General features: G+C 44.0%; 1 protein-coding gene across 5 annotated transcripts in view; it reads left to right on the top strand.

The window, feature by feature from the left end:
- LOC120093155 (uncharacterized) overlaps positions 1-23,608 on the top strand; it is a 101,467-nt gene that overhangs the window by 5,639 nt on the left and 72,220 nt on the right. For 4 of the 5 annotated variants that reach the window (XM_087604947.1, XM_087604940.1, XM_087604933.1 and 1 more), the window contains exon 3: positions 7,185-7,416. The gene's annotated coding sequence lies outside the window, so the exon portion shown is untranslated. Of the gene's footprint in view, positions 1-7,156; positions 7,417-23,608 lie in introns of all 5 variants that reach the window. The other variant, XM_087604942.1, reaches the window with a different exon arrangement.

Here is a 23,608-nt window from a genome sequence, read left to right as displayed (position 1 = left end):
CCTTCAATTTTGCAGTTCTGGGACTTGAACACAAGTCCTCATGAAGGTTAGCTAAGTAAGTCCTTCATGAATGAGCAACACCCATAGGCACAGTAATTCTTTCATGACACCTTGCAGGTACTTGTGTAGTCAGGCACAAGGCAGAAAACACTTGCAGCAGTGGTCTTGGAAGACACAAGCCCTCAGTCTTCATTTTCTAAGCTGTAGATTGACATGGTAGTGCTGACTTCTTAGGGTTGTCATGAGAATTAACCAAGGCAATGTGTTGTTCCTGCCATGTAACGATCTTGTGGTAGAACTCCTTCATGTAAGGACTTGGTTTTTTTATTTCATGTTATTCTCTGTGTGTGTGTGTGCATGTATGTGTATGTATATGTTTATGTGCTACATGTGAATATGTATGTCTATGTATTGTGTGTGTATGTAAATAATCTGTTTATGCTGTATATGAAATTGTGTGTCTGCATGTTCATGATGTGTATGTATGTCTGCATTTGTGCATTATGTGTGTGTTTGTATATGTGTGTGTGATGTGTTATCTATGTATGGTTTATGTGTATGATGCGTTTATGTGCATGATGTGTGTGCTTGTGTGTGTCTGTATGGTGTGTTTATATGCATATGGTGTGTGCAGGTTGTGTGTGAGTTTGTGGTGTTTGTACGGTATGTGCATACTGCATTGAGGCCACATGGGTGTACATGATATATATGTGGGGTGTGTGTATGGTCTGTGTGTAGGACATGTATGGTATGTGGTTTTGTATGATTTATGTGTGCACATGCAGAGATTGGGAGGAGATCCTCCCGGTACCAGTTCTCTCCTTTTACATGGGTTCCTGGAACTGAACTCGGATTTCAAGGCAAGGGATTTATTTACCTTTTGAGCCTTCTCTGGCCCTCTCTATAAGTACTTTTCAAATGGAGGGCTTTCCAAATTACTGTTTTGGGTTTTTCCCCTTTGTTTTTCTTATCTTTCTGTAGGGGAATTTGGTGGGGAAAATTCTGTGGCTTTCTTGTCTTTTAACTTTTCCAAACATCCATATTGTTCTTCAGATATTGCCATAGGCTGAATGGGCTTCAGGACTTGTTCCATTCGAGGAGGTTTTGAGCACAGGATGTGTTTTCAATTACTGCTGTGGAGGGCCCTTCTGAATACTTTGAAGGCCCTGGATTGAACTCTTGCTTTGATAGATTTTTTTTTTTATATTTGAGGTAGATTTTGGCACACACCAATCTCCTTTGCCTGGAAGATTCTGTGATCTCTACATAGTTTTCTTACATCTGGTATGGTAATATCAATATTAGGCACTGGAAATGACATCAGAGGAATAATATCTTTACAGTGTGAAATGTTTCTGCTCTCTTCATTCCCTCCAGGATGTTCACATTGGGTATGACAGAGTGTTCTACCTGGCATGCAAGAATGGCATGGTGCAACTACATTAAAAAAATGAACAAATAAAGTGTTTGTTCATTTAGTTAATCTGAGATTTCTTAAACTGTCACTTCATAGAGCAAAGAGGTTATGGCCGGAAGATCTGAGTAATGATGAGTACCGTATTTTTTTTGTTTTGTTTTTTGTTTTTTTGTTGTTTTTTGTTGTTGTTGTTGTTGTTGTTGTTGTTGTTTCGTTGTTGCTCTGTGTGTTTTTGGTGTCAGGGGAAGGCTGTTGTGTTCTCACTGGGGAGGAGGGTATTATCTAGAACTCAGTTAGATAGTATGTTGAAGGTTTTTGTTGATGAGGAATTTCATTTGGGTTGGAAGGACCACAGGAATGGGAACTGAGTGTGAGTGGTAGGAGAGCTTTCCTTAGTCTGGGCTGCATCCTGGGAGAAGGATGGGAGCATGGAGGTTGCTTTAGAAAAGGATGGAAACATTGTATCTGTGGTCAGGAAGCAGAGAAAGATGGGTGTTGTTTCTAAGCTTCCTTTTTTCTTTGTATGCAGTGCAAGCCTGAGCCCAGGGAATGGTGGTGTCTATATTTAGGGTGGGTCTTCCCTTCTTAATTAATCTAATCAAGATACTTTATCAGAGACATGCCTGGTGACTATTTCCTGGATGGTTGTAGATACCGTCAGATTGACAGCTAATAGTATGCATCACAGCTGGTCCCTGGACGCTTTAACATGGAATGGTGGGTGTTGAGTTGGTGCAGAGGTGACGGTTGTTGATCAAGAACTTTGGATTTAGCTGGAGCTTTTAATTAATGGAGCTAGAGTCCACAGAAAGGGTATGTGTGTAATTTACCACATGTCAGTGAAGACAGAGAGGATAGAGAATAACTAGATATATGAAAATGGGTTGAAGAAAACTGCTTAGGTGTCCTTGAAGACTACATATGAAGGAGGATACACTATGCCATCATGAAAGCATTAGGCATTCTCTTGACTCTGCAGTACCGGGCGGGGTGAATTTGGAACACCCTAAGCACATCAGTGTCCCCATGGGAATGGGGAAAAAATAACATACAAAGTGGTGGTTGGTGTTCACACCAAACATCGGAGGCCAGAATCAGTGGCCTTATACCTCCAGAGAATGTGTCCTTAAGGAAGACTGAGCATTGAACTTTGTCCCCCAGGAAGGAATCACCTCATTTCTTATTTTGTTATCATTTTGGTAAGGCTGGATAGACAAATCCCTTGTTGTAAAGATGACATTCTGCTGGTTGATGTTTTACCCTTGTTGGATGGTATGTTTGAGAAGCCTTCTGGTTTTCTCTCTGAACAGGAAACTGGAGACCTTGCAGCTGGGCAACTCTGACCTGATCCTCTTTGCACTGCTCCCCACCCTGTGGCGAGCTCCTCTCCTAGCTGGCACTCTCTCTTTCTCTTTGGGGAAGTTGGGAGGCCATGACTCTTGTACAGGTTTTGGCAGTGCAGCTGAGGGCTTACCTTCAGAACCTGTGTGGAGGACTCTTGGAAAACTTGTATCTGGAAATGTGAGGGCCTTTCCCTTTGGAAAAGAGTCAGACAGAACATGTCTCTAAGGAGGGGCTCTTCAGGGTCTATAAAGTGACCTCTTAGCGATTCTGTGTGGAAGTCTGTAGCCCTGACAAGGGGTTCATGTGTGGCAGATTTCAAGCAGGTCAACTCTTCCGGAATGTACTTTGGGATCATAAACTATATTAAAAGGAAGTTATTTGCCTGTTTTAGTGGAGATGAGGAAATGAAAAACTTGCCATCTGAAGTGACTGCTTCGCCAAAAGGTGACACAGAAATGACATAGAACAAGTAAGGCACTACATGTGCACGTCTCCAGGTTAAAAGTCAGGCTGTCCCATCACAGCCTCCTCACTTCTTCCCAGATCCTCCCCACTGCCTTCTGATCTCCACATGTAGACAGCCCTTATCATAGGGAATTTCTCTAAATTTAGAACCTTGGTTCTCCCTTATCTTGTGATGTTGATTGTGGCCATCGTATCAGGAGCCTCCACAATTGGTTATTTAAGGATGGGATTATTAGTTCGGCTTTTCATCTCCTACTTGAACTTTCTTTGGCAGCCTCTGGCCCTACCCTGACTGATGATGGATGACGCATGTTCTGCGTGTACCTGAGTTGGAAACTTAGAGGTTTTGACCTTTCTGGGCTAGGGTCAAGTCCCGCTGATGACATAATTGAGGACGACAGCTGCAACAAATGTAGAATGTGGGGACTGAATTCATGAACTTTTTTTTTTGAAAAACAAGGAAAGTAAGTAGACTCTTCCATTTAGAGAATACAGAGGAGCTACAGGGGTTTTTTTTTTCTTGAAACCATATTAATATCTGCATTTCTTTGTCTTATTACCCAAACCTCAAAGCTGTACTTTAGCATTATGTGTCAGAAAGGTAAAAGTGACATTTGAGATGTTCTAGAACAAGACAGAAAAGAACAGAAGGACACATTCATTCCTTGTATTCAGTTTTGAGGTTCTTGCTGTGTCAGTTTGTCTTGTTTAGCAAAATGAAGAGGTAATGATACCAATAAGTGATTTCTTTTCCTTCTTGTCATCCACCTTGTTTATAAAGCGAGTATTTGTAAGAGAAATGTCTCCCCAGTTCCCTATTAAATTGTAAAACATATATGATCTAGTGAGAGAAGCCAACTACAGCGTCTAAGACAGTGGAGCATCCCTTAACTAATTCTTTGGTGGAAGAAGGTGGTAATGGCAGAAAAGGTCCCTTTGAAACTCAGTAAACGAAATATCATGGAGTAATTCCACAGTCACCCTGGTGTTAATTCAGACTCCAACTCTCATCTAGGTCTGCTTTGGCTCCCACAGTGTTTATCTTCATTCATTGGCTGCCACTGTGATGCTCCCCCACCCCCACTCCCACTCTGATGTCCTGGACACTCTCCTTTTTCTGTGGCCTCTGCCACCATGCCTGTCCGCAGTCACTCTCCTAAAATTCCACTCCTGGCTGTTTTCCTCTCCTATAATTCAGGCTCTTGGGGCATAGTTTTTTGGCTCTGTCCTGACTGCAGCATCAAACATAATGTGGTTTAGCGGGTACCCAACCCCGATGAATTAATATTCAGATGGTTTAGTGAGTGGAGGCCAAAGCCAAACCAGACAACCAACAGGAGCCAAATACATACTGGAAAACCAACAAAGTGGGTGCTGAAGGATGGAAGGGGTTCCACAGGGAATCACAGTCCTCGACCCCCAGGAGGCAGTGCTTGCTGGTTAGGATTTTCTTGCTGCAGGGAAATATGAACACAGCATCAAAGCACTTAGTAGGAGTGGGGACCCTTAAACACTGTGTGGAGGGCTTAGTGGAGCTGAGCCAGGGAAGGGAGATTGGGTCAGATCATGTGTCCTGGAATGGCTTGGTTGTTAGAGTTCAGATGACTGTCTATTGCAGGGGATGAGCTGTTGGGTCTGCCTGGCTTCCACCATTAATCATTGCCCGACCTTAAGCAAGCCCCTGGGTCTCTTTCTTCATCTGCAATGTGACAAGATAACTCGTGTTGTAAAGAGATTGAAGAGGAAAGGGAGTTTGGCTGTGAGATCAGTAAGGATGACTTTTGATCAGCTGCTTCCTGACTGAGTGTTGCCTGCAGTAGGCAATGGGTGGATGCATAGATGGATGGATGCATGTCTTGCTGGATGCATGGATGTTGGATGCATGGATGGATGGATGCATAGCTGGCTGGCTGGATGCATGCTGACTGGATGCATAGATGGATGGATGGATGGATGGATGGATGGATGGATGGATGCATAGATGGATGGATGCATGGCTTGCTGGATGCCTGCTAGATAGATGCATAAATGGATGGATGCATGGATGGTTGAATGCACGGATGGATGGATGCATAGATGGATGGATGCATGGGTGGGTGCATGCATGGATGCTAATATGATATATGGATGTGAAAGCTGTTGAGACACAAAATAAAAACTGAGGGTACAGGAATGAGCAAGTCAATTTTGTTCCTTGTCCAGAACTCTCAAAAGAGTTTGGACTGGAGAAGCTTACAACCTTAACACTTTTAAATACAGTGTTTTAATGTTATTTGTTGAGAATTTCATACATTGATACAGTATATTTCAGTATATCCACTTCACCCCTGTATTTGTTCTAAGAATCCCTTGAATACAGTGAAGCCTACTCATGGGTGAGGGGCCACCACTGCAGCATGGTGCACTCACTAGGGACCACACCCCTAAAGAAAACCTTCCCCTAGCAGTTCTCAACTGTCAGAATCTTCTCAGCTGCAGGCAGGGGCTTCAGTGCCCTACCACATCCGTGCTGGAATGTTGAGTGGTTTGCTCTTCTGCTGGACACCAACTGCACTGAGTTTGGGAGTTCAACGGCTATATCATGAGCACATGTCATTGTTTTGACCCAATTCCTTCCGACCTTTGGCTCTTAAACTCTTTCCACCTCTTTTCTTTCCAATATTCCCTGAGCGTTGAGGGAACTTGATATGGTGGGAGCATCTGTGGCTGAGCTCTCCACAGAGAGTTCGGACTAGTTATGAATGTGTATTAACTACCATCCACTGTATGAAGATCCTCCCCCAATGACCACCGAGAGCTGTGTTAATCTATGAGCTTGTAACTGGTATAGTTTGATAGTATATATCCATTTAAGAAAATAGTAGTTATGGTTCACTCCCCGGGTTTATGAGCCTCTCCGCCATGGTTTCTTGACCAGATTTACAATGCCAGGCAAAAGTTTCCTCTTGTAGTGCAGACCTTCAATCCACCCAGAAAGTGATTGATGATCCTCATAACATTCCTGCCATTCATGGCACACCCATGAGGACATCCTGCCAGGGCTTTTGTTATATAGCCCTGAGTAGTCACAGTGGAGTGAGAATAGTCTGCATAGCATCTTCTAGCATCATAAAGGGTAGCTAGCAAGGGTGGAAGCTTCCTGCTAAGTACTGTGCAGGCAGGTCTGTGAGATTTCTTCAAGTTCTTTGACCTACTTGTGTGGTGTTATCAACTATAGGATCTTACCATCACATTCTGATGGGTAGCCCTGAGCAATGAGAATTGACAACTCTGGTATCATCTCTGTGACATCCTCGACCAACAACTTGAGAGCGAGGTGTCCTACATCTGGCTCTGGCCTTTTTGAGAACTTGTAGCCAATGGAAGGAGAATTACCCACCTTATAAGTCAATTCCCTTTAAACGTTCGTTGTAAGTTGGCAGGTAGCTTTTCATATGGCTTTTGTATTTTAATGTTCGTGGATGTTTTACCTACTTGTATGTCTGTGTGAGGCTGTCAGAAGTCCTGGAACTGAAGTTACAAGCAGGGGTGAGTTACCATGGGTGAGTAGGCGCTGGGAATTGAACCCAGGACCTCTGGAAGAGCAGCCTGTGCCCTTAACTGTCCGTCTCTCTGGCCCTTCATATGGCTTTTTCAAATATCCTTAGTGTTAGTTAGTTCTTCTTCATCCTCTTCCCTGCAATCCTAAAGATTTTAAACCAGTGTTTCATTTATGCATTATTTAACTATTGATCTGAATTGGTAGAAAAGATTTAAAAAAATGACACATGGTTTACAAAATTATATTTGTAATTTGAAGAGGGGATTCTAAAGGAGATTATGTTCAAAACCAACATGGGGAAATCCTAAAAAGGATCTGGCCTCTGCCCCCTTGTTGGAACACCTTACCTGTGTTCTGATTTTCTTCTTTTGTTTATTTCTTTGTTTAAGGGTGTCTGCAATTCCTTTTTGTCCACAGCTGAACACTCTCCAGGCTGTTCTGGCATCCGATGAATGTGATTCCTATGTCCTCTTTCTCTATCCTGCCAATGGTCTTCAGTTTTTGGAACTTGCCCCAAAGAATCCTACAGTGTCCAGCTGCAGCTTCCTGCTAAGGTGGGCTTCTGCCAAGGGGCAGCAGATGACCTGAAGAGAAAAGCCCTGTATTTCAGCCTGACTAACAGTGAGCAGTCGGTGAAGAATCTCTACCCGTGAGTAATGTGGAGTGTGTGACTGTGCTATGCACTGAAAGGACATTAGGAGGGACACTGTCTCTAGTGGCCAGAAACCATTTGATAATAACCTTTGGTGGCTTCTAAGAAAGGCGCTGGTTCAAAACCAAGAGCTAAGCTGGACCTCTGGAGCTTCAGGCTCTCCAAGATGTAAAAGATTCTTTCTTTTTCCTGCACTATCTGTCAGGCATAGAAACCAGAACCAGCAGTGATTATATGTTTTTGCAGAACTACTGGGGCTTGCTGTGAAAAACATTGTTCTTGGGGCTACACAAAAATATCCAGTCATAACTAACTGCCTCAGTGGAAGCTTTTCAAGTTAATGATTTCTAGAGAGGAGGCATCATGATTCAGTCTTTCAAACAGGTATTGTTAAGGATTAAATTATGAGTACTATAATGGTGGGGAGGTAGATGATGCTTTTAGTCGTCTCAGGTTTCTCCTGGCATCATCACCTGAAATCGTGCTGATTGGTTTACCCACAGCGTTGCCAGAGACAAATCCATTTCTTAGTCTCCCCAGTGGGTTATTCTGCTAGTGCTGCAGTAGGCTATTCTGCAGGTGTCTGTCCAATTGGTGCTCCTATGAGACTATTGACTTCAGGTGGGCTCTTTTGTCTTTGTATTCTGCAATACCAGCTTAGCCCATAGGAGTTACTTTGTGGCTTCCCTTAGTTGCTTCTCAGTCAAACTAAAACTAGATCGTGCGCAGATAGAATGACAGGGCAAAAATTTGCTGATCACTTTATCTGCAGAGCATTGTGATAAAACACTTGCAGATATTATCTTAATTAAAACTCTCTCAACTTATGGGCGGTAAGTATAACTATCTTCCCAGTTTTACAAATAGTCTTACCGAAATTATGAAAGGTGCTTATGTCAGAGTTAAATGGCCGAGCCATAGTCAATACAGCTCTGAAGTATGGATACAGGGGTGATCTCTTATGCAGAGTAGATAGGGTGTTTCTTACTTGGATTTCATGATACCTGGTTGTTTGTATTTTGGTTCATTTTATCAGTCACTCCAGTTACAGTTCATTCTGCCACTCTCCCGCAATTTTGATATTTCTGGAAAGCATCAAAGGAGACAGTGAAGAACCGGAGTGAATGGATGACAGTGTTTGTGTGTTTGTGTGTGTGTGTGCGTGTGTGTGTGTGTGTGTGTGTGTGTGTGTGTGTGTGTACGTGCATGTGCATGTGCATGCGCATGCATGTGTGTGAGCACGTGTATGAAGGCCTTTATGGCTCTTGTAGGGAAACACAACTTTCTCCTCACATGCTTTTTGCACACACACACAGGCACAGACACACAGGCACACACATGCACATGCACAGCAGCTTGTTATGGCTATGCAGGTACCAATTCTCATTCTAATACTCTGTGATTCTTGGTCCTTCCCAGATGCTGTTGGTGTCCAGGGGATCTGCCTTTAAAAATCATAGTATTTAAAACACTCAGCCCTATTTCCAAGGGCTCTACATACAAGTGTCCCCTTCTGTTCTGTGATCCGTACAGGGTCTTGGTCTCCATCTCACCCGCTGTGTAGTCTAGACTCTAGAACAGACTTGGCAGTTGGCCTGTATCCTTTCTCCTCTAACCTCTTACCCTCTAGCTTAAAGACTCTCTCTCCCCAGGTTGTACCTAGAGCCCCTTGGAAGGAGGGCTGAGTGCTTGAAATACTACGATTTTTAAGACACAGGGGTGTGCCAGAAAGGAGCAGCGTGAGACATGACCAGAGTGATTGACAGATTTGGTGTGCCTCACGCTTAATAAAATGAGACAAACTACAGACAATGGAATAACATAAAATGCAAGTCAGAATTATCCTACCACTACTCTGAGTGACAACTCTGCTACCTCCCCTTTCAGCATGGGTTTTGCCTCCCATTCAGTGTTTCCATACTTAACACTGTCTCCTAGGCTTCTTTCCTCCAGATTCTGTCATTATCATTGTCTTAAGGGTTGAAACATTGCATCACACATGCCCAGCATTGAGGACAACATTTGTAAACAAAGTAGCTCAGGATCATGATCCTAGCTCCCTCTGGATGCTTTGTTGTATCCCTCCAAGGAGAAGAACATTTTCCTAGTCCTGGAATTTCTTCCTCCAACAGAGGTCATACATTATTCATGTTTGCAGGCCTCTTCTGGAACATATGCATATTCAGGTAGAGAAGAGAGTAGTTCCTGGGAAAGGATTAGTCACAGGCAGGCCAGCATGGCTGTTCTGTTTTGTGATACAGTTTTTCTTTCTAGGAGACAAATTCTATGTGTGAGCATTCAAAATGACCTCAGTGTGGAGGGTAAATTAACTGTTTAGATTCCCACCAGGCACTGTGGCAAACGCCAGGATATTGATTTATGTCTCATTAGAAGGCATTTATTTAGCTCCACTCTTGCATGATTTGTATTTTCCTACTCTTTGAAGCTTTGAAGCTGTCCACTTCCAAACTCAAGAGGTTTCCCAGCTGCAATACCCCTTCTGTGGGATGGGCTGGGGCTCCAGGGTCTCTTCTTACTGATTGGTTTCAGTTTTTAAAATTACATTACTGTGTGGGAGTTGGGGGTTGGAGGCAGCTGGTGGGGAGGTGTCTGGGTGGGAATCCAGTTTGTCAGAGTTTGTGCTCTCCCACTACCACGTGGATTCTGGGTATAGCTCTCAGCTTTTTTAGATAAGTGGCTTTCCCTGCTGAGTCATTTTATCAGCCTGGAGTTTTGTCTTCTGTGGTGTGTTTTATTTGCAACCCTAATTTCTATAAGTACCAACTGAGGGCAAGAGTTGAAGCTCTGCTGGTAGAACACTTGCCTTGCAGACACAAAGCCCAGAGTTTTGACCTTGGTGCCACACAAACAGGGTTTAGTATCACAGCTGGCATCCCAGTGTTTGGGAGGTGCAGGCAGGAGGAGTAGAAACTCAAGGATATCCTCAGCTACATGCGACTGTGTCTCAAAAAAATGAAAAGAAACCTTAGCAATTGAATATAGCAAATCACAGAAGGGACGAACACTGACCTGACTTGGGTTTATTTGGTTTACTGTCCTGGGTCACACAGTGTATTAGGGGAGCCAAGGCAGGAACTAAAGCAAGATAGGAACCTAGAAGGAGGCAGGAACTGGAGCAGAAGCCATGGAGGAACATTATTATTGGCTTGGTTCCTCTGTGTTACTCAGCCTGATTTCTTACACAGCCAGAGATGGTATCCTAGGGTGGTATCACCCATAGTGAATTGCTCTTCCTCCCACCAATCATTAACCAAGAAAACGCCCCTCCCCCACACTTGCCTTCAGGCCTGTGTGATTGAGGCAGTCTCTTCTCAGGTCTGCATCAGGGTGACGAAATCCAGCCAGTACAGTAGAGTATCATGAATACACTTGGGTAGAGGTAGCGGCTAGTGGAGAGTGCACAGAATGAGAGAGAGAAAGAGAACTGAAGAGAACCTCAACTCTCTTCATTATTGCAGTAGAAACCTAGACTAGAATGATGAATACTTGCCCCAGTGAACAAAGATCTTGTTATATGATTCAGTGGATCTTAATACTTCTTTTTAGCCATTCCCTCTCATTCTTGATTGTTGACTTTTGAGGAAATTACATAGTCTGGGATAATTTGAGCTTTGGTATTTCGTGCAAACACAGGATTGATATCATTGACTAGGTCCCGCTTTCCAGAGTCTTTTTTTTTCTCCATGTTTATTAAATTGGGTATTTTTTATTTACATTTCAACTGTTATTCCCTTTCCTGGTTTCCAGGCCAACATCCCCCTAACATCTTTCCCCTCCCACTCTATATGGGTGTTCCACTCCCCATCCTCCCCCCATTACCGCCCTCCCCCCAACCATCACGTTCACTGGAGATTCAGTCTTGGCAGGATGAAGGGATTCCCCTTCCACTGGTGCCCTTACTAGGCTATTCATTGTTACCTATGCAGTTGGAGCCCAGGGTCAGTCTTTGGGTAGTGACTTAGTCACCTGAAGCTCTGGTTGGTTGGCATTTTTGTTCATATGGGGTCTCAAGCCCCTTCAAGCTCTTTCAGTCCTTTCTCTGATTCCTTCAATGGGGAGGTCCCATTCTCGGTTCAGTGGTTTGCTGCTGGCATTCACCTATGTATTTGCCATATTCTGGCTGTGTCTCTCAGGAGAGATCTACATCCAGTTCCTGTCAGCCTGCACTTCTTTGTTTCATCCATCTTATCTAGTTCGGTGGGTGTATATATATAGGCCATATGTCGGGCAGGCTCTGAATGGGCGTTCCTTCAGCCTTCCAGAGCCTTCCTAACCCGAGCTTTCTCTTAGGGTTAGGAGTCGTCTTACACATAGCTGTCCTCTTCACAGCAAGCGTGCCATTGACACTGAGATAGTAGGTGACTGAGCTGGCAAGAGCAGTGCCACATCCCAGCAGAAGATCTTGAGTTTCAGGATAGCTGGGACTATCTGGTGAGACTCCTCTAAGAAAAGAGATTCTTGGGAACTAAGAGGGGTTCATGGTCTACTCTACAGAGAAAATGAAGATCTGTTCCCAAATACTGAGCCTCATTTTGATTAATACATTTGTATCTCACCCATGTTGAACTTTTGCTCAAAAATTGTTTTATACTTGGTCATTAAAAAGTACTGATAGATCTATCATCCTCTGTCATTAATACATTAGTCCATGTGAATCACAGTACACAGAGATGTTTGGAAGACAAAGTTTTTTGTTAGCATGAAATTCTTGCCCTGGCTTTGCCAACTTTTGGCTGTATGATCTGAAGATTAGTAACCTCTCAAAACCAACTTTTTCCTCACTAAGATCTAGCACAGCTACCACCCCTATCTTGCAGAGCCCAGTGAAGACTGATAAGCACTGGTGTAGGCACGGCTTGTAGAAATCAGTACTATTTAAGTGTTTTAGGGATTGTAAGCTTAAGTAAGCTTGAGTGCGATTTAAGTTTTCATTCACGTAGAGAAAGCATAAAATATTCTTGCATTCCATGTTTGCTCTCAAGACAGCCAGGTTTTGACAGAATATTTGATTTGGCCTTCTGGAGCAGACATATAACCTGATGACTTAGTGTTCCATACACAATGCCAGACAAAAGGCAGCTCATAACAAAGTTCCTGTATGGTATTTATCTCAGTTACTTAGAAGCTTTGCTTCTTTTTGACATAGCAGGCAAAGTTTGACTTTGATCGTTAGTCTTTTGATTTCAAAATAAATTCTGAAGGAGGATGAATGGACTGGTTATAATCCACTCTTTCCTCTGTTCTTAGACTACGCAACCTGGGGATTCCTGGGGTGTGGGCTTTTCACATCAGCAGCAGGCTGGCCCTGGACAATGTCTGGCCAGCCACGGTCAGAGGTGCCCATTCCACAGCCTACTCCTCAGTGCTGGAGCACTCGTTCAACCATGCTGCAGCCCTGGAGATCTGTACTGAGGACAGTTTCAGTTATTACAGTGAGAATGGAGAGGATGTAGACTAACCACCAATTGAACCAGGGGAGGCCACAGCAGAATGGATGTATTGATGTGTCTTTCAAATCAAAGGCTAAGCTGAGCTTTGTGGATGTTGGCACCATGTCTCCAGATTCTGATCACGCTTCTCCTTTGCCACACCCAGCCCCTGGTAACTGGCCATCCTACCGGGAAACAGAATCGGCTTCTTTGGTCCATCAAATCAAACAGGGGCCACCTGTGGGAAAGGTAGAGGTCCTGGATTTCAAGGACCCAGCATTGCTTTTGGATCCAATGGGCACCAGAACCCCAGCTCCTCAACAGGGAGATGCAGCTTTCCTAACTCCAGGCAGGAAAGACCTTGGGAACAGAAACACCCAGTCCTATCCAGTGCCTTCAGAGCCAGATGTTCCTGTCGCTCCTTTGGAAGGAGAAATCCTTCCTAATTACCCCGAGTCTAGTCACATGCCACCCCTGAGTGGAGGGAGGTATGTGGTAGGACTGGAGGACCACGTGAGTTCTAAAGCTCAAGGCAAGTGCATTGAAAAACTGGGCATTTGCGGTTTTGTTTAAAGAAAATATAGCAGAGTTGACAAACTAGACATGGTCATTCACCTAGGCCCATCCCTGTACCGGGCAGGGTGGGGCAGGCTAGGGCAGGCTAGGGTAGGCTAGGGCATGATGGGGCAGGCTCGGGCAGGCTGGGGCAGGCTGCGACAGAAAGATTGTCTAGGTTCAAGAGTAGCCTGGGCCATATAGAGAATTCTAGCCCAGCCTGGATTATACAGCCAGCTCTCCTCCCAAGTGTAATGAAAAATTTTGGTTTGCAAGTTCAGAGAAGGTGAGCCATGTCTGGGACATTTTCTGCAGGTGCAGGATGGAGGGTACAGCCATTTAGTTTTGACTGTAGTAGTTAGATTTGCAGGCTTAGGCAAACATGCTGAAGAGCCTTCGGGAGAGAACATGATATAGATACCTGTGTCTGCTATTAGTTCTGGTTCTTGTCCCCACAGCTGTGGCCTTCACCTCCCCTGAACCACCTTATCCTGGTTCTGTGACTCACTAGCACTAAAGGTAGCAGGAAGAAGGCAGGGGAATGCCCAGAGGGAACAACTTTTCATCCACCCTGATGGACTGGGAAACTGAACCTAGAGTCATCCTCCCCCACACCTATCTCCCCCTCTCCCTGCTCAATGATCTCTGCCAGGAGGAAGTGGTCACACCTCTCTCCACAGCATTTCAACTTCACAGTTTTTCTGTCAGTGTTTTGACAAAAACATTAACCTAGCAAAGAGGACCTTCTGGTTCTGCTGGGACATTTTCTGCAGGTTCAGGAGTTGTTTGGAGAAATAGTTCAGGAGGGAAGAAAACACTTCGTGTTTAACAGAGTATAGAGTAATAGTTAGGGTAGGAGCGTTGTTGTCAAGTTTGAATCTTGGCCATGCTAAGGCAACTTATTTCACCCCCAAGTCTCTGATTTTCATTTATAAACGTATTGTCAGGATTTGTTGTTAGTATATGTTATGTTTTGAGTGCCTGCATTAGTTGGTTCCTTAGAAGACAATTACGGCCATCGTTACTAATCTTTAGAGGATTTAAAACATATCAAACTGGAGGATGGGGCGGGGGGAGAGTGAACAGCTGTGCTGGAAACTGAAAACAGAAAGTCTCTTTGAAAAGCTTTTGCCTCCTGGCTCCCTTTCTCCTTGATGAAGTTTGCTGAGCATTTGTTTTTGTAAACCAAAGGCATGGATTTCTTTTAAATGTTCTAGAACTTTCAAATTCTTCTAACAATCTCCAAAAATATTCAGTGTGAGTTCTTTCTATCTAAAGAGACTTAAAGGCACGAATCAAAAGTTTCCTCAAAGGGATTTTGTGTTACAGATGTGTTTCTGAGTGGCCTTTTGTTGGGGGTTGTATTTTCCTGGCCCAGGAAGAGCACACAGTTATTGGAGAGTAGGTCTATGTACAGTTATCTGAAACCAGAGGAGCGGACTATAAACTGTAAACTGATCTAAAACCTTCAGAGAGTTTTCTTTTGCAACTCGGTCATGGTCCTTGAAGCATGAACTTTGTAGATGTCAATGTGTCACAGTGCCAAAGGTTGTGCGTGGCTGTTTAAGAGCTCAGAAAGGCCGGAAATGGAACCAGTCACTGGGAACTGAGGGTAACAGCATAACCCAGGAGGGACATGATCTGTGGTATTTAATCAGCTGCCAAATGTAGTCAATGCTGACATCTAAATGCTAGAATGTTTATGAAAAAGACATTCAGGGGGAGATTGTCCAACTGGAAGCTTTTAAGTCTTAGAGGAGAAAAATTCTTTTAAATTTTATTTAAAAAAATATTTATGTGTGTTCATGTGTACAAGTTCATGTGTGGGAAAGCCTAGCACTTAAGAAAGAATGTTTGGTGAGCTGTGTGAAGCATAGAAACATGTAATTGTTATTATTTATGTTCAGAGGAAACACTGGTGTCCTGGAGGTTTATCTGGCAGCTGTGGGCTTACTCTGGGCAGCTGTTGACATGGGGGTGAGACCTTCTAGTACCAGCTCAAGGTAGGAAATCCTCGGCTTCTGGTAGTGGATGGACTTGAGTTCCCCCACAGCTCTGTTGTGTAGTTTGAAGACAGATGCTGTTTGAACCTTATTTTCTGAATAGAGAGCACCCTTCCCAATAAATTTTAACTTCCCCTTTAAGCATATAGGATTGGGTTTGCTGAGTCAGGGAATTAGGATTTTGTTGAAGGCTCAGAAAATTTCTCTTCTTTTTAGTATTGTTTTCATTAGGGTGTGTGTGTGTGTGTGTGTGTGTGTGTGTGTGTGTGTGTGTGTGTCTGTGCTCGCCTGCCTGCCTGTGTATATGTATATGTGTTGTTTCCACCCCATGGGAATAGGAATAGGAGCGGTGCTCTGAAGTGGCACCCAGGGCAGCTTATGCAGCATGATGGTATAGACAGGTTCCATGCTGCTACCCTGAGCAGTGTTTCTTTGTCCTGAGAGCTGGCTGCAGCCCTGCTCATATTGGGAGCTTTCAATTCCAGGCTGCAGTAGGTTTTTGGTTGTCACAGCAGAGAGTATCTGCATTCTCACCGCCAGGGAGGTGGACTCCATTTGCAGAGAGAGAGATTCATGGGGAAAGACTGCAGTGCATTTGTTAGTCTCAGTAGACTGAGCAGCTGTGAACTTTCCCTTCACTAAGGCCATCCCTAACTGAAACCTCAGGAACTGTTCCCTACAGCTTTTACTCTGGACTGAGCTCACCCTCCCTGTTGCCTGCCCTGATCCTCAGCTTCCACCTGGTTCCCAGCAGGTACACAAACAGACCAGTTCTTTTAGTCTGGGGCAGGGATTTTTTTGCAGCTTTCAACCTGGAGTAGCAAGCGCTGCTGAGGTGCTGGGGTCCTCGCAGCTGGGAGAACTGAAGTAGAGGAGGAAGGTGGGGCCCAAGGTCGCAAGCTCTGGGCCAGGGTGTGGTGGTCTCACAGGTGGCCATTTCTGAGCATCATTTTTGCTGCTGTTTCTCACCCCCTGACTTCTGATACTCGCAGGCCACTTCTGACATTCCCATAGCGATGGAGGATGGGGAGGGGTCTGTGGGCAGCAAGTAGACACACCACCCAATCCGGATCAGGCGACCCAAGGGTGTCTGTTATCCCCACCTCCGCCCTCTCCCCCATTTCCCACCCCCATACTGCAGCCAAGCTGCTAAAGTGGTTCTAGCTGTTGGAGGGGTCCTGTAGCTGTGATAGGCTCCTCCTCTCCGGCCCCTCCTCCCCACCCACTTCTCAGGCCCTCCTGGGATAACTGTCCTCCTCTGGGGCCCTGCACCTGCTCCCAGCCATGGTGGCCAGGCTCACTGTTCTCCTCATTTACCTCGTTTTCTACTTGGCCATCCTGGTCCAGACAGGTAAGGTGAGTGAGGGCTGGGGCACCCGGGGACCCCGCCCTGGTGCCTGGGGGTCGCTCTGTGCATGAGAGGCTTTGTCTCTACCTGGCTGGCCTGAGGTGTGGGGTCGGGGTAGCAATAGGGAGACCTGGTTGCTCTGGCCTAGGGGCGAGGGTCTAAGATTTTCTGGAACTGAACCAACTCTGCATTGAAGATGAGGGATGGGACCTTCTTAGGGCTTGTATGAAAACACTAGGATGTTAAAATCCTAGCCAAGTATTACTGATAACAGCTGTCCCCAGCAGTGTACCTTGGGAAAAACCTTGGAAAAAGCAGTCATTTTTAAAATTGGCCTTGAGGCAACCTGCAGCAAAAGCATCTGGAGAGCTTCCCAGGAGATTTTCTGGCCACTTTCATCGGGAACTCGGAGGGTTAGTAGAGAGACAAAGGGAAATTAGGGTGGGGGCAACTTGTACTTCTTAACAGCATCCTACGTGCTTTTTGTGTCTGTCCCTACACTTCTAGAGACTTTGGTCATATTTTGTGGAGGAGGTGGACACAGAAATTGTGCTGAATCAAGGGAACACGTTTCTTTCACCTTGTGCAACTCAATTTGCAGACCATGCCTCAGTGTCATCACCTGGGGTCTGAGGTTAGAAATGCAGCAGTTCCTGAGTTACTGAGACAGATTCAGTGATTTATTTAGCGTAGTAATCAGATCCCCAGGCAGGCACATTCAAGTCTGAGTAGTGTCTTCTTATGATAAATACAATCTGTGATTCAGAATAGCATCTTAAGCCTGGACCAGCAGAGTCTTCTTTCATTTATTATGTCCTGTCTCCACATCAGGAGGGGGAAAATGGCTTCAAGAAAACACTGCAATTATAGTTGATTCAAAGCAGCATTATGCTTTGAGCTTTCTAAAAATGAAGGCAAACCCGACCAGTGAGAAACATAGGTTTAGGCAAACCAAACTTGGCCTTAGCACTGACTTCTTGCAAGGTTTATGTCCCATATAAGGAACTGGGAAAGAGAACTCCTTACCCAGGTCATTATGATAAATGAATGAATGAATGAATGGATAGATGGATGAATGAATGAATGCAGAAATGGTTTTCCTAAGGCAACTCTGCTGGTGTTGGTACAAGAACCTTTCAGTGAGCTACAGAGAAATGGCCAGTCTGGGTTCTGGGTTGTAGGAACTGATGCTGCAGAGGGTGAAGACAGTCAACACTTATATCTCTGCGATGGCAATATGGTAGAGGAAGAAACCCAGCACAAACGTCAGATCTATGTCATGGACTGCTATGGAGGGAAGAAAGCAAACAATCACAGGGATAAAGAGTGGCTCATGATTTTAATCTCCCTTTGGGGATAAAATTTTTATTGTCTAGTGGCCTTTTGTAGAGAAAAGTATCCAGTAGCCCACCTTGAGGTTTGTGTCCCACACACTGCGGGAGATGCCTGAGACTGTAAATGTCAATAGTTTTTCATTGCTGAGTTGAAACACGAAGCCCTGTGCATGGTAGATAATTGCATCTTATAGCATGGAGGTTTTGAAACTAGACTGTGAATGCCCTTAGCTTTTCCTGCTTTGAAGTGAGAGAGATGGGAGAAGCTGATAGAGGCGAAGTCATACAGTGATTAATTGGCGGCTAGGGTTTGCTCCCAGGATTCTATGACTCCACAGTCACCATCTTAAAACACGTGGCATAATTCATTTAGACCTGGAGGTTGCCCCACTTCTAACCTTCTGTGGCTTTCTGAAAACGAGTTTTCTAAACCCGTTCAATCAGTCCACAAAATGACTAATATTCACAAAAGACGTCTCTGGTCCAGGAAGGTGTCCATCTTAGATCAATTACTACTCCCTGCGTGTTCTTGTGCCCATCTTATTTCTTCCATCCTTGTTTGCCTGCTTCCTTTTTTTAAAAGACAGAGTCTCAAATTTGCTCTGTGTTCAAAGCTGGCCTTGAACTCTTGATCCTCCTGCATCTGCTTCCTGAGACCTAGGCTTACATTCCTGATTCTCTTGCCTCTCCCACCTGAGACTTGGAGTTATACTTACGTGCCACCATGTCTGACATGCATCTTGGTTTGAATCAGCATTACAACTGTTTAGGTTAGATAGTCCTCACTTCCAAGTAAGGGGACTGTGGCTACATGTCAGAAAGAAAAGCAGGGTTCAACCAGATAAGAACGCTGCTCTGTGACCTTTTTGTTTTGTTTCGTTTGACCTAAGAATACTGAACCAGAAGTATCTTTGCTTTAAAGGTAGGGACCTAATTTTTCTGTAGTGGGGTCCAGGGAGCTCTGCCCCAGTGTCCCTTTATTCTTGTTCCTGGTCTTCACTAACGGGTTGTACCTGAACAACCCTAGAAGGCATGCAAAAGGTTCCAGAAGCACTTTGGAACTCCTGGAGGGTTCCAAAGTCCCTCCAGGCGCTAGGAAGTAGCAACACATTTTAGCTCTCAAAAGTTGAAAGGGTGATTAAAATGTAACTCTATAGAGACAAAGGGGAGTTAATGGTAATGTGTTCTACCGCTTCTGAAACATCCTTTGGGGACAGGTGCATCACACACATGTATGCCACGTACCAACCTGGGAAGGTTGCCACAGTTCTCTGCTCTGACACTCAACGTACATAGTGACTTGTTTTAAACTGCTTTGCAATTCTATCTCGCCATAGTCAGGACCATCCAATCAGATAGACAGCTCTCAATGGACGAAGTATTAATGGCTAATAAATATTTGAGGAAATGTTCAATATCCTAGGTCTTTGGGGAAATGCAAATTAAAATTGCTTGAGCTTAGAATGGTGTTGATAAGGATGGGGTGGGGGCGGCTTACTCAACATTGGTGCAGCCACTGTGGAAATTAGTTGGCGGTTCCTCAAAATCTGTGAATAGAACTCCCATATGATTCAGCTTCACCACTCCTGTGCATATACCTAAAGGAGCTTAGGTCGACAGACCATGAAGATGTGCACCATGTTTGTGATCATTCCCAATAGCTAGGGTATGGAATCAGTCTAGACTCCCATCAGTTGACAGGTACCTAATGACAATGTGGTACATACATGTACATAATGGAGTTTTGAGACGATTATCATTATCATTATTTTTATTGTTATTTTACTATTGGGGTATATATGTCTAGCCACACTGTAGGGTATACATGGAAGTCAAAGGACAAGTTTCTTTAGTTGATTGTCTTCGTTCACCCTACAGGTCCCAGGGATCAAACTCAGGTTATCAGGCTTGATGGGTCTTTGTGTCTACTGTCACTTTGTACATTTTGAATGCTGTTCCTCTGCTGCTCTTTGTTCCCAGAAAGCCTGGTTCAGAAGCTCCTGAACCTTTGTTTATTCTAGACTCAGCTCTCCCAGTAGCCCGCTCAGAGGTCCAGTGACTGAGGATTTGTTGTTCTAAAGTAGGTATATATAAGATCACCATTGGATTTCTGGTGAATGTCTGTAATCTCAACACTCAGGAGGTGGAGGCAGGAGAACCAGGACTTCAAGGCTAGCCTCAGCTACACAGCCAATTAGAGGCTACCCAGTGGTATATGAAACTTGACTCAACTTTTCCATACATCTGCATATCTGCCCTTTGTGGCCTTCACAGTCACACAGTGTTGCTTTCATTGAACTCTGTACATTGTAAGTCCCATAGGATGGTGGAGAGTCTAGGTAACGGTACATATTCCACCATGAAAGTGGAGGAGTGTCCAATGAATTTTAGCCTCAGTTTCTCAACAGGCACAAACTCATGGAGTTGTAGGGTCCTGCTGAAATGCTGCACCCCTAAAGTTTTCCCCAGTCTTCCCAGTGGCAGTGCCTGTATACCTCTAGTGTGAAACTGGTCCCTTTAGTTCTTTGAGTAGCAATGACCATTAGAGGTATTTGGTGACCTGCACACCTCTTTATTTCTAGCCCTTTGAATGAGACCATGTTGTGTCTGTCAATTGTCGGTTGTCACGTTCCCTCTCCATTGGGGCTGGGTGTGAGCTAGTTGGATCCAAAGATTTTTCTAGAATTTTCTCTATGGTTGAGGCTTCATACAGAGAGTACAATGTCCAGTGGGACAGCTCCCTTAGTGGAATTGGCAGAGCATCGGTCTTCAGAAGTCTAGATCAGGAGCTGAGGCAACCTGGGGGCCCTTGTCTACGACAGAGAAAAGTTACTTAAGTTTGCCAGTTTCTAGATGCAGACTGCAGAGCAGTTCCTTAGCACCAGGCCTTTGAATTTTAGCCTGGAAGTTGTATGTGGGTTGGGGTAGCATAGTGTGAGAAACCTGTCTAGCATATACGAGGTTCTGGTTTCCAGGAAGTAGTGGTGGGGCAATAACAGGAAAAGGAAAGTTGGTTGATTGATAGTAGATATCTTGTAAGCAAGGGAAACGTGGGTGCTATCCTGTGTGGTGTAAGAGTTTGGCACATAATCTCTTCCCTTTACCCAGCAGGTACAGCACCCTGCTCACTTGCCTTGCAACCTGAAGACGACTGCAGAGAGCACCCAGTGTGTGCCGGGCAGTAGATTTCTACTGGTGGAGCACCAGTGATATTGACAAAGATGTCTATCTCATGACTCTTGAGATATCTCTGTATGTGTGTGGTTCTAGGGCTGGGAAGGAGGAGAGCCTTGTACATATCACTCAGATGCTCTACTGCCAAGACACAGCCTAGACCTTGGCAGAATTTTTCAGAGACAGGATCTCTGAGTGTATGTCAGGCTAGTCTTGAACTTATAAGCCCCTCCTGCTTCTGCTCTGAAATGCTAGGATAAAAGGTTTCAGACAGCTTGCAGATGGTTTTTTTTTTGTTGTTGTTGTTGGTTTTTTTTTTTTTTTTTTGTAGTTCCCTCTCTTGATTTCAATATACTCAAACACCAAAGTTTTCTGTTTTCCCTGCTGCCTCAGGACAGATGTGTTGGAAGAAATGAGGTCAGGGGCCATCTTTGTGGGTTGGTGTCAGCTCCACTCATCTCAGACCTGGACTCTGGTGAGCTTGGGCTGTCCTAACTGCATAGCAAGTCACTGAGATGGGTAGATGTTAGGTCTCGCCAGTCTCAGTGCCTGATGACTTTTATTTTTGTTTTTGTTTTTGTTGTTGTTTGTTTGTTGTTTAATTTGAAAATCTTTTATAACAAAAGTTTCAAGAAAAAATGTGCTTTGATGACTAGTGGAAGATGCACTCTGTCTTATGCCTTAAAAATATATTTTAACCTGTAAAATGATAGATATCAATAGTCAGAAACCATATTTAAAAAGCACATGAAAGTCTTCAAGTGTTTTAGCATCTACAGTTGTAAGACCAAAAAGTTTGATGCTTCCTTCTGCAAAATGATACTCAGGAGTGTGGTTTCTGCCGTGCACAGTGTTTATCACTTTATTGTTATGAAGTGATACCTGACTGTCTCCTGAAGTGGCTGTTTTGATTCTGGCCACCAGCAGTGTACTAAAGGAGCCATTGTGTAATGGCCTTGCCAGCACTTGTCAACATTATCATGATCTAAACCCACAAGATGGGGCTGGGGAGATGGCTCAGAGGTTAAGAGCACTGACCGCTTCTTCCAGAGGTTCTGAGTTCAATTCCCAGCAACCACATGGTGGCTCACAACCATCTGTAATGGGATCCAGTGTCCTCTTCTGGTGTGTCTGAAGACAGCTACAGTGATGTACTCATATAAATAAAATAAATAAATCTTTAAAAAAAAAACCCACAAGATTTACACATTTATTATACAATTATATTATAATTATATATTTGTAATTATATTTAATTTACATGCTTCTGATTACTACGGGGTTGTCTAAGATAGTATCTTCTTTAATGAATTGCCTGGTCAAGCCTTTGGCTCAGTTCCTTGTGTATATTTTCTCCCGGTTCCTGCTCACAATGCTCTTTTTTTCTGTTTTCTTTGCTGTATTTTTTTCATTTTTTTATTATCATTACAATATCTATCTATTGATCTGTCTGTCTTTCTGTCTATCTATCCAAGTCGTTCCCATTGTTTGCCCTAATATTAAGTAGTATATGAAAGGACTGATAATTTCTTTATTGACTTATTTTAAAAAGTCAGTATCTTTTGTTTATCAAGTCATGTACTTTGTGTTAACAGACAAGGATGTAAAATATTCTTCTTTGCTCTCAGTTTATAATCTAGTACAACAGAACCAGGAGAATATAATATAAACAAGGGATTGAACCTAGCATAGTCGCTTTCTAGCCAAATGCTTCTGAGCTCTATGCACAGCCCCAACCTTGTCTTTCTAAAATTATGCTTTGTTTTTGAGATCTACTTACCTGCAAGTTTCTGCCACGTACAGCTGAGTATAAAATTTTCAAAGTTTTGAATGCTATTAGGATTCCTCCCCACTGCCATTGATTTTTTATTTTCTAGAGAAGATCTTCCTGTGCAGCTGAGTCTGCCATGAAATCTCAATCCTCTGCCTTAGTGTTTACAGTGCTGCCACTGGAGGCCTGCCCCACTATGCCTGACCTACCTTGGGCTTTAAAATATTGTTTTAGATTTACTTTTTACTATTTTATCACTGGAAATATTTTTCCTACATGCATGGATGTGTATCATGTGGTGCTTTGCGCCTGCAGAGGTCAGGGAGGTGTTTGATCCTCTGACACTGGAGTTACAGATATAAGCAGCCATGCAGATGCTGGAAATCAGTTGCCAGCACCCCAGTCAGGTCACTTACACCCACCATAGCTCCATGTCCAGAGGATCTGAGGCGCTCTCTGTAGGGACTGCACTAATACAGATTTAACCCCTCGGTCCTTATATGCATAATTTAAAAAATCTTAAAAGATGTAATTTTCTTTTACATTATTGACAT

This window comes from Rattus norvegicus, chromosome 1, assembly GCF_021556685.1.
Source record: "Rattus norvegicus strain SHRSP/BbbUtx chromosome 1, alternate assembly SHRSP_T2T, whole genome shotgun sequence".
NCBI classification, from domain to species: domain Eukaryota; kingdom Metazoa; phylum Chordata; class Mammalia; order Rodentia; family Muridae; genus Rattus; species Rattus norvegicus.
Note: the sequence above shows the minus strand (reverse complement) of the source record. Positions and strands in the feature narration are given on the sequence as shown.